Source organism: Mizuhopecten yessoensis, unplaced genomic scaffold (genome assembly GCF_002113885.1).
Source record: "Mizuhopecten yessoensis strain PY_sf001 unplaced genomic scaffold, ASM211388v2 scaffold10567, whole genome shotgun sequence".
NCBI lineage: Eukaryota > Metazoa > Mollusca > Bivalvia > Pectinida > Pectinidae > Mizuhopecten > Mizuhopecten yessoensis.
In genome coordinates, this window is record NW_018408611.1 from 392,196 (window position 1) to 404,633 (window position 12,438).

The window sequence follows — 12,438 nt, forward strand, 5'->3', positions numbered from 1 at the left end:
TTATCAAAAAATAAGAAAACGATATTTACATGCCGTGTTCTTTTGTGTTTACACACGTGAACGGATTGGGAGTAGCTTTTGAGCTGTGTTTAGCTTATTACCTGCTAACACTATATTTTGTATGACAGGAAGAAAGATTGTTTCTCAAATAGTTTACCGTTACATTTTGAGAATAAAGTTGGTTTTACTAATCTTTGGAGTTTTAGTACCTTGTATTAACGATATGTTTTAGAATATAAATATTGAACCATAAATACACGCCTAGGTGCATATTTATTGTTTCGTGTCTTGTTTCGGTTTTGATTGGGGGTTTTTTGGATTTTTATTTTAATTTTATTGTTCTTGGTTTTGTTTTTGTCATTTGTTGAAATAGGGGCTGTTCTGTTTTTGTTTTTGTTTAATTTTTTTTTTAAATCATTATTTCAAAAAGACAATAGCGATGACATTGTTACATATATTTCTATATTTCTTTTTAAATAACTCCTATTTTCATATTCACGCGTCTTGATGGAATAATCCAATTTTTCCTCCAATACTGCAGTGGTTATTTACCCCTTATGTATAGGGCTTCTCACTCACAGCAACGTAAGTATATGTATATCATACAACATGTACAAACAACAATAAAAGTTTACAATATTGAACTACAAACAATAATGAAAGTTTATGTATATTATATTAAACTACAAACAATAATGAAAGGTTATGTATATTATATTAAACTACAAACAATAATGAAAGTTAATGTATATTATATTAAACTATAAACAATAATGAAAGTTTATGTATATTATATTAAACTACCAACAACAATGGAAGTACATGTGAGTGTATATCCTAATCTATTTTCGAGTTCATTTCGTCGACTTGTCCACTTAATTAATCAATCAATTAATTACACATATGATGTTTTCTGGGGTGTTTTCTGAATATGAAAACGAATATTATTCATGATAATGTCATTTCTTATCAATTACACTTAGGATGCAAATTCTGCAATATCGACCGATGGACCGGTTTTTCTTTACACAATGTGCACACTTCAACTTTCGAATTTATATTAATTAACGGTTTATTGATTTCAGGTATTACTTAAGTATTTGAACATAATTTGTTTCAAATAATTAATGTTATATAACTATTTTTACTTTTTTCCATGAAACTATGCCTCAGTGTCAGACGACATTTTACGTATCTATGGCTTTTTACGTGGCTGGGACATTGACGTTTCTGGTGTTTGGTAAAGGTACTGAAGCTGAATGGAACCAATCAACAAGCGCAAAACTGACGCCCTGTTTATTCCTTCGCCGATTTCAGTATTTTATTTAGTATGATTTTATCTAATTCATCTATGCAGTTTGTTGTGTTAACCCTTTATTTCAGTATATGTTGTTCATTAATATTTGAACAATATCAAGCGACGCAACACGTTACCACTTTCAGGCTGATATGCCCCTCAAGCTGGTTTACTTGATGAACCCCAGTATGCCTGCTACTTATGCCGGACAGACCGGTTCTACCATAGAACATAAACTAGTATAGCAAATGGAATGCAAGACACTTTATTTATATTTTAAACTCGATTTGAAATATCTTTTTTTCAAATCAAACATACCTTATTGTTGAAATAACACCAGCTGAGCGGTACGGCTGTAAGAACCTAAGATGCTATGACGTATACCAATGGTAGCCAGAGTCCCATCATCTTAAATATGAGGGAGAAGGCGAACTTTAAGTTTTATAACTTGTGTCCAAATCCCTTATGTATTTTTGCAAATAGAATATGTTTAAATCAATCAAATAAACCCGGAATCTCACAAAACTTTATATCAAACGGATATTAAACAGTTAAACATCAATTATTCAAAAAATGTACAAAAGCAAATTAGCACATGCATAATATATAGGATTTTTTAGTTTGATGTGAATGTATACAATATATAAGGGATGGCAAAAACAACCATTGGATGTAAATGGACTATAAGTATGTAGTTTTATAACAATTCATAATTGTCAACAGACGAAATGGTTACATTTATAAGTAATAATAGTTGTAATATATTGTTTATAGGAGATTCAAAGAATTTGTGAAAATAAAAGAATAAAATATATAAAAACATAAAAAGTATCATTTAATCATATCAACAACTTAAGACTGAAAAAAATGATGATTCTATTGCACAGGCATGGATGTAATCCTTCCTTTCAATTTCGTAAAATGGAGTATTTAAAACATTAAAATGGGATTTACGTCTTCAATACTATTATCTACATTTTGTACATCAACGTTAATATTAAAGAACATGGTAGTTTGGATCCCACTTGTAATATCTCAACTGAATCCAACTTAATATTCAAGGATGCTGATATGAATTTCATACAATTATAGCAAGTGATAGTTACAGTAGTGAGAACCTTTGTGTGCATCTTTTACAGCTTCTTCAATGATAGAAATAAGTGAGAATAGTCGAAGTGAAACCAGTCAGGGACTTTCCCAATATGTTTTAGCTCCAGGCTTACAGCCATGAGCCCTGGATTGCATTTTTTAATCACAGTGACGTTTAACATAAAACGGCAAGCAGACATGTATATGAAGGAAAGACAAAACATATCAAACGACAAGGAGCACATTAGGAAACAACATCGCCAAAGAATGCATAGACAACGACGTGCAAGCGGCCAGTATTCATTATTACACGCTACCCTTGACGAATATTGTCCAAATAGAATCACTTACCTCCCTCTTTTATTATACCGTCAGCTAATGTATCATTGTGAATTGTCTACGTGTTAACTATAATGTTTAGTTCAAACAGGGTCACAACTCAACCTGCTACAGCACCGGCACACTCGCTTCCTATACGAAAAAAAATTCATCTCAATTTAAAACCACACTCGAAAACACTGTAAATATGTCGTGAATTTGATATTGTAAATAACGCATGTTGTAACTATTTATTGTTTGTAAATGTATTTTATGCATAATATTATCAAGGAAAATTGATATATATGATTAAAAAGAGCAGAAAAAGAGGAGAAAAGAAAAGAAAAGAGAGAAAAAAACAACGAAACACCGTCGCCGAGAGAGCAAACCTGAAATCAGAAGGTAAAAGTTAGAAACAAGGGGAGCTAGTTCCGTCGGTAAATGCCAAATTGATGTCGTCACACGCAAAACACACACCGATTGAAAACAATGTACAAGTAATAGCGATTTTCATTTCTGTATGCGTTCTTTCTCGTACTACTAGGGTTCGTAGGTCCGTCAAGCATCACAGAGAGAGAGACCGTCCATGGAGGCAATACCTGAAATCAGAAGATAAAAGTCAGAAACAAGGGAAGTTAATTCCGTCAAAATGACGTCACACGAAATAAACACAGCTATTGGAAAACAGGGGGAGATAATTCAGTCGGTAACTCTATTTTTTTTTTATTTGGTATAGTTAGCATCCGCCCTTGACGACGGGAACTATACCTGGAGACTGGCACTATACCTTTTTTTTGGACCGCTGAGACTGCGGGAAAAGTTGCGTGACGCTAAGAGTTGCGCCCCTTCTCCTAGGAAGCTCTGTACATATTCTACTTTCACTATATTGCTGTCGTCTGCAAAAATGTCTTCGAGATTCCGGACTGGGAATGCCGATTGCAATGCATAACGACGAAGTAGGCGACACAATTTTCCGTCGCAGTCCTTAAAGACTTACTAGTGGAAAGGGGAGCCTTATGTGACCTAGCGGTGATTCAATTCAGTGAATTAAACAGGGTTTTGGCGGATTTTTATGCCATTATACGCAACAAAAAAAGTAGAGATCTACTCAAAAAGTTATCTTAATGACATCAGGCAAGGTTTGCGGCGGCATTTACAAGAACCATCATGTGGCAGAGATTTCGACATTCGATTTTCGGTACACCTTCTTTCAAATTCAGTAATTGTACCGTTTCAATTAAAATCAACTCATGAATTAATACTTCAAATGTTACGTTCATATTTCCAGCAGTTGTTTCAAAATTATTAAATATGTTTTCAATGAAGTTCCTCGTGTTTGTCTTTTTATTGTCAAACGACAGTCATGTGATGTACTAAATTTATTATGACTCTTTCCCTCGGGAACAGTTCTCTTATAACATTGTCTGGGGAGGTATAGTGCACTCTCCTAACGACTCGGGCACTATACCACCCCAGACAACACTATAAGAGAACAGTTCCCTCGTGGAAGGGCCATAATAGAATGAAAGATCCCGCTCTGCCGGGGATAAAAGCACGTGCGAGAGAAAATAACTCAAACTAGAATCTCTCTTAATAGCAACAAAGATGGCGTTTGACACATACAAGCATTCGAGGTTTACAAATCATTCGAAAATCTAAACCGAAAGCAAATTTCCTAAACAGACACTGATTGGGCATCCAGGATGCTTTTTGCAAAGATCGTTGCGTTTTTTTCTAAAATATTGTTGAAAAGATGTCCGGTAGGGGCTACATTGGTAGCAGTCAAGTAAGGTGACAGTACCCGAATCGGATCAGTACCCAAATTGGATCACTTTTTGCAAAATACTTATAAATCAATCAATGTGACAACAAATAAGTTATAACAATGATGTAGCCTTATGATAGATAGCCATTCAACAAATTTTGTCTACAGATGGCTAGTTTTTAAGTTCAAATAGCACCAGAAAACGTAATGCAAACTCAAATGCCAGGTTTTTGAATACGTTTAATAAAAAAATGGCGCGTGCGACGACTATGCATTCTGCTTTGGACTAAAGGGATAAATGCACACTATAGAAATACCTTTTGGTCATATAAATTCTATATGTCATCATAAAATGTTAATATGCTGACAACAAATATTCATTTGAAGTATGAGATACTGCAAAATGCAAGCCTTGATATGATATGGGTCCTGACACTCGCAAGAAAATTGAAACGATGATTGGTGACTTCAGAGCGTTCTATAAATATATCAAGTGAACCCCGGTGCTAATTTAGTTTGTAAGAACTTCCATAGATATTTTTCTTTTTGATATAACCTTAGATTAATATAATTCCTCCTTAGATTTTTCAATGAATGAATATAATGATGGTTTGGTGATCCGACTTGGGTACTATCACCTTGCAACTGAAACTCACAAAGTGGATTATAATTTTGCAGGAAAAAATGTAATAGCAGATTCAGGGTGACATATTCGTTATCTCTGGGTTAGGAGGGGTCTACGGGCTCATAGACCCCTTTGGTCTTTATAGACCCCTCCCCCTAAGCTCGGGGTCTATAAAAAAACAAAGGAGTCTATAAAATCCAAAGGGGTCTATGAGCCTGAAGACGCTTCCTAACCCAAAGATAACTAAACAAATATATAAGTGGGTATATAGTTAGTGTTATTGTTAGTGGGTATATTGTTGGTGTTATTGTTAGTTTGTATATTGTTGGTGTTACTGTTAGTTTGTATATTGTTGGTGTAAGTGTTAGTTGATATATTGTTGGTGTCACTGTTAGTGGGTATATTGTTGGAATAATTGTTGGTGGGTATATTGTTGGTGTAATTGTTAGTGGGTATATTGTGGGTGTAACTGTTAGTGGGTATATTGTTGGTGTAACTGTAAGTGGGTATATACCTGTGTCCTTGATGGTGGATGTACCTGTGTCCACGTAGATGGATGTACCTGTGTCCACGGTNTCTAAGCTCGGGGTCTATAAAAAACAAAGGAGTCTATAAAATCCAAAGGGGTCTATGAGCCTGAAGACGCTTCTTAACCCAAAGATAACTAAACAAATATATAGTTAGTGTTATTGTTAGTGGGTATATTGTTTATGTTACTGTTAGTGGGTATATTGTTGGTGTTATTGTTAGTTTTTATATTTTTGGTGTTATTGTTAGTGGGTATATTGTTGGTGTAACTGTTAGTGGGTATATTGTTGGTGTTACTGTTAGTTTGTATATTGTTGGTGTAAGTGTTAGTTGATATATTGTTGGTGTCACTGTTAGTGGGTATATTGTTGGAATAATTGTTGGTGGGTATATTGTTGGTGTAATTTTTAGTGGGTATATTGTGGGTGTAACTGTTAGTGGGTATATTGTTGGTGTAACTGTAAGTGGGTATATTGCTGGTGTAACTGTTAGTTGGTATATTTTGTTGGTGGAATTGTTAATGGGGTATACTATTGGTGTTATTGTTATTTGGCATATTGTTGGTGTAACTGTGAATTGATATATTTTGTTGGTGTAACTGTTAGTGGGTATATTGTTGGTGTTATTTTCAGTGGGTATACTGTTAGTGAGGATATTGTTGGTGTAACTGTTAGTTGATATATTGTTGGTGTAATAGTTAGTTGATAGCCTGTTAGTGTAATTGTTAGTGGGTATATTGTTGGTGTAACTGTTAGTTGATATATTGTTGGTGTAACTGTTAGTTGATATATTGTTGGTGTAATTATTAGTTGGTAGCCTGTTTGTGTAACTGTTAGTGGGGATATTGTTGGTGTAACTGTTAGTTGATATATTGTTGGTGTAATTGTTAGTTGATATATTGTTGGTGTAATTGTTAGTTGGTAGCCTGTTTGTGTAACTGTTAGTTGGGATATTGTTGGTGTAACTGTTAGTTGATATATTGTTGGTGTAATTGTTAGTTGATATATTGTTGGTGTAATTGTTAGTTGGTAGCCTGTTGGTGTTATTGTTAGTGGGTATATTGTTGGTGTAACTATTAGTTGATATATTGTTGGTGTAACTGTTAGTGGGTATATTGTTGGTGTAACTGTTAGTGGGTATAATGTTGGTGTAACTGTTAGTGGGTATATTGTTGGTGTAATTGTTAGTTTGTATATTATTGGTGTAACTGTTAGTGGGTGTATTGTTGGTGTAACTGTTAGTGGGTATATTGTTGGTATAACTGTTAGTGGGTATATTGTTGGTGTAACTGTTAGTGGGTATACTGTTGGTGTAATTGTTAGTTTGTATATTATTGGTGTAATTGTTAGTGGGTATATTGTTGGTGTTATTGTAAGTGGTATACTGTTGGCGTAATTGTTAGTTTGTATATTTTTGGTGTAATTGTTAGTGGGTATGTTGTTGGTGTTATTGTAAGTGGGATACTGTTGGTGTAATTGTTATTGGGTATATAGTTAGTGTTATTGTTAGTGGGTATATTTGTTTATGTTATTGTTAGTGGGTATATTGTTGTTGTAACTGTTAGTGGGTATATTGTTAGTGGGTATATTGTTGGTGTATCTGTTAGTGGGTATACTGTTGGTGTAATTGTTAGTTTGTATATTATTGGTGTAAGTGTTAGTGGGTATATTGTTGGTGGTATTGTTAGTTTGTATATTATTGGTGTAATTGTTAGTGGGTATGTTGTTGGTGTTATTGTAAGTGGGATACTGTTGGTGTAATTGTTATTGGGTATATAGTTAGTGTTATTGTTAGTGGGTATATTGTTGGTGTAATTGTAAGTGGGTATATTGTTGGTGTTATTGTAAGTGGTATACTGTTGGTGTAACTGTTAGTGGGGATACTGTTGGTGTAATTGTTAGTGGGTATATAGTTAGTGTTATTGTTAGTGGGTATATTTGTTTGTTATTGTTAGTGGGTATATTGTTGGTGTAACTGTTAGTGGGTATATTGTTGGTGTTATTGTTAGTGGGTACATTGTTGGTGTTATTGTTAGTTTGTATATTGTTGGTGTTACTGTTAGTTTGTATATTGTTGGTGTAACTGCTAGTTGATATATTGTTGGTGTAATTGTTAGTAGGAATATTGTTGGTTTTATTTTTAGTGGGTATATTGTTGGTGTAACTGTTAGTGGGTATAATGTTGGTGTAACTGTTAGTGGGTATATTGTTGGTGTAACTGTTAGTGGGTATATTGTTGGTGTAACTGTTAGTGGGTATATTGTTGGTGTAACTGTTAGTGGGTATATTGTTGGTGTAACTGTTAGTGGGTATATTGTTGGTGTAACTGTTAGTGGGTATATTGTTGGTGTAACTGTTAGTGGGTATATTGTTGGTGTAACTGTTAGTGGGTATATTGTTGGTGTAACTGTTAGTGGGTATATTGTTGGTGTAACTGTTAGTGGGTATATTGTTGGTGTAACTGTTAGTGGGTATATTATTGGTGTAATTGTTAGTGGGTATATTGTTGGTGTAACTGTTAGTGGGTATATTGTTGGTGTAACTGTTTGTGAGTATATTGTTGGTGTAATTGTAAGTGGGTATATTGTTGGTGTTATTGTAAGTGGCATACTGTTGGTGTAACTGTTATTGGGTATACTGTTGGTGTAACTGTTAGTGGGTATATTGTTGGTGTAACTGTTAGTAGGTATATTGTTGGTGTAATTGTAAGTGGGTATATTGTTGGTGTTATTGCAAGTGGTATACTGATGGTGTAATTGTTAGTGGGTATACTGTTGGTGTAACTGTTAGTTGGTATACTGTTGGTGTAATTGTTAGTGGGTATATTGTGGGTGTAACTGTTAGTGGGTATATTGTTGGTGTAATGGTTTGTGGGTATATTGTTGGTGTAATTGTTAGTTGTTATATTGTTGGTGTAACTGTTAGTTGGCATATTGTTGGAGTAATTGTTAGTGGGTATATTGTTGGTGTAACTGTTAGTTGGTATATTGTTGGAATAATTGTAAGTGGGTATAAAAAGCTTTAAACTACTAAATTACATCAGGTGGAAATAAACAATGTTGTTTTCTGAATTTTCTCAAGTAAACAAAGTTATGTTATATTATCTTTATCCCGGTTGAACTTCATCATCTGATAAACGTAGTAACAGGGGTTGGCAGCAATATTGATTCTTATATTGGGGTTGCCTCAATATTTCGATATTAACATTCGTATTCATGACGGTTGTTACTTCTGATGCTTGTCAGAAAAGACGACTAGTTCTGTCTTTCTCTGAAACCTATTTGTGTCCATACTTCCTGGTATGTTGTATACCTGAGTCTCAACAAAAAACATAATTTGTACATAAAAATGGATAACACTCGGACAAATTATGAACAAAGGAAAACATTACACGAAGTCCTTAAAAAAGTACATGGATATTATGACCAGGTGTTCCAGAAGAGTCAGCGTCTTCTACTTCATCGATGACAACAGTCATGTCGATCTAAGAAGAATCCATGAAAGCATGTCTATTGTTCTGTCATCAACGTAGCAATTAAATCACATACAGAGACGATAACTGATCCCCTCGATTGGCAGTGAGTCCTAACACCGAAATATAGGTTTACGATAGCTGTGATAGTAGTTCCAATGGCATCACACTTCTGACGTTAACCCATATAAAAAGTATCAAAGTGTTCGGCAATGTTGAGGAATAGCTTACTGTCTGCTAGCAGGAAGTCAAAAACTCTGGCTACATTCAAGAAAGATAAAAAGACCCACCTGTTTACGTCGGCATTTTAGGCTCTTTTCTGCAAACGTCATGCACACACCAGCCTGAATGCCTATGAAATAGTATGCATATGGTGATAAAATGTCTTTTTACCTGCTGTTATGTATGCCTTTTATATCTAATAATATTATCTTATGCATAAGCAAACACTAAAATTTCAAGATATTTTTTTTAATCATATTTTTTTATGAATTTCTTTTTTATGATTAATATGGATAGTCTGTATTAATCATAAAAAAAGGAAAATAAAAACAAATCCTTAAAAAACTAAAATAGTGCTGGTATGTCAATACACATTGAAACATCTCGGAGGTTTGTTTCTAGGGCCTCGTATAATTGTATTTCCCAGCAATGGGAGGAGGACCTCCCCCTCCCATACCCTCCCCTTCTTCTGGAGCTACATGATCCTGTAGGCATACACTCCGAAGAATAATTTGCTACGCCACTGAAGGTTTGTATTCAGTCACCAATGTCCTTTCAGTAAAGGTCATTCACTACGTAACAAGTATGTTTCTACCATTAAGTAAGTCTTCCTAACCAAACCTCTCATTAAAGACATATTCACTCTCATCTACTATAACGTGAAAAAAGGATTGTTTATGATACTGTAATATATGCCTGAATAGAAAACGCAGTTATAAATCAATATGTTCGGACAGTATTGAAACGCCGTCAGTCCCAGAAACATCGATCTAAGCGCTGACGGTTTACTGGGGCTGTATTATTAGAACGCTTCGAAATATCTTTTCCGTGTTAAGCTTTCCATTGACTAGGAATTGGATGCACACACAACAAACGCATGGATACAGGATAATGCAACTGTTGCACTTGTCACAAGTTGTGTGGCGATTGATAGCTAAAACGCTTGCAATCTACACGGATAATATCTCTTTTGGTTCCGGGCCGACCATGTTAACATTTGATATTTGTATATGAGATAAAATACGACGTGATAATCGTAAGTTGATCACATTATTATTTTATATTTCTTTATAACTGATTACCCTGATCAATAAAATCACATATTTATATATAAAGTACTGATGTTTTCAGTTACATTACATCAGTATATATACTTGTTTCTGAGGTATTAATTATATTTCTGATCTCTTTTTCATATATACCTGTGTCCTTGATGGTGGATGTACCTGTGTCCATGGTGATGGATGTACCTGTGTCCATGGTGATTGATGTACCTGTGTCCACGGTGATGGATGTACCTGTGACCATGGTGATTGATGTACCTGTGTCCATGGTGATGGATATACCTGTGTCCATGGTGATGGATGTACCTGTGTCCACGTAGATGGATGTACCTGTGTCCACGGTGATGGATGTACCTGTGTCCATGGTGATGGATGTACCTGTGTCCATGGTGATGGATGTACCTGTGTCCATGGTGATTAATGTAGTTCTACTACATTATTTTTGATGAGGGTAGTTAACTTATCATTAAATCATCTCATTCATTCATAAAAACTTGTGTTCATGGTGATTAATTTAGTTTGACCACATCGTAATTTGTAAGTGTATTTGAGGTAATACTAAATAGTATTATAGTTTGACCCCACCACTGTTTACACTTGTATATAAGTTGATCTCGTCACACAAAGTTGAGGTCATGATGCTAGGTCGATCAAATGACATATAAACCTTTTAAACAGCATTAGGTAGATGCCAATTTTATTTATTTATTTATTTATTCAGACCACATGTCTTTACTTTTTAATTACATAGTACGTATTTAGTTTCATAAAACATGACATACTTTAAAATAATAATTTCAATGATTTCATCATGCAATATTTAAGGTCTTGTTTAATATTAGATAATGTATTAGACTTATCCTAGTACTAAATATCAATGAGGTCCTATTCCTTCAGTTGAGTTCAATTACGCGATGTGTTAGCGTCAACCTTCCCAGCACTTTGTTCTAAAGTTCTAATGTTTGTAGATTATGTGGTCGATAAAACAAAATGATTTTCTGTTTATAGTGCCTTAAAGTCACTGTATGAACCTTGTATCTGCATAGATTAACCTATTATTGTATAGATATAAATACCACAGGTTAAAAATATATGTATTAAAATTTCCAAAATCCCCCTGGGATTGTAAATATAAATCAAAGTGTACCAAAATCTCCGACGCTTTTCTGTGGTTGTAAATAAAAGTCTAAGTACTGTATGTACATAATCTCCAACGCTCTCTTAGGGTAGTAAATACAATTCTAAGTATGTACAAAATCTCCAAAGCTTTCCTGTGGTTCTAAATATAAGTCTAAGTATGTACAAACTCTCCAAAGCTTTCCTGTGGTTCTAAATAAAAGTCTAAATATTTACAAAATCTCCAAAGCTTTCCTGTGGTTCTTAATATAAGTCTAAGTATGTACAAAATATCCCATGCTTTCCTGTGGTTCTAAATACAAGTCTAAATATGTACAAAATATCCCATGCTTTCCTGTGGTTCTAAATACAAGTCTATGTATTTACAAAATCTCCAAAGCTTTCCTGTGGTTCTTAATATAAGTCTAAGTATGTACAAAATACCCCATGCTTTCCTGTGGTTCTAAATATAAGTCGAAGTATGTACAAAATATCCCATGCTTTCCTGTGGTTAAAGAGAGTCCCACTTGCTAAGTCTGTACATCTGCAACGTATCGAAACTGATATCATTGACATACTTTGTTGTCTTAACTTTTCTATTACATATTATTCCTATTGCGTTCCTTTTTCTCAACACTACTTTGATTGGGTATGTGTAATGTACTGCTGTTAACACGATGATCCAGAGACCACTATCAAACATCAATACACATAGATATTTTGCTATGATAGAATGTTATCAGTATATTTTAACTGAAAGAAATGACATCGTAATTGTTTATTTGCTTTGGAGTAGTACTAGTGCAACAATTTCATTAATCTTATAATTTTCATATCACATCAGGTGCAACTAAATCAACATTTGATACATTGTATGTTGTCGATTTGTAACGCCGGACCTTAATATTCAAATCGGAATTGATGATAGGGTTTTTTTAATGCA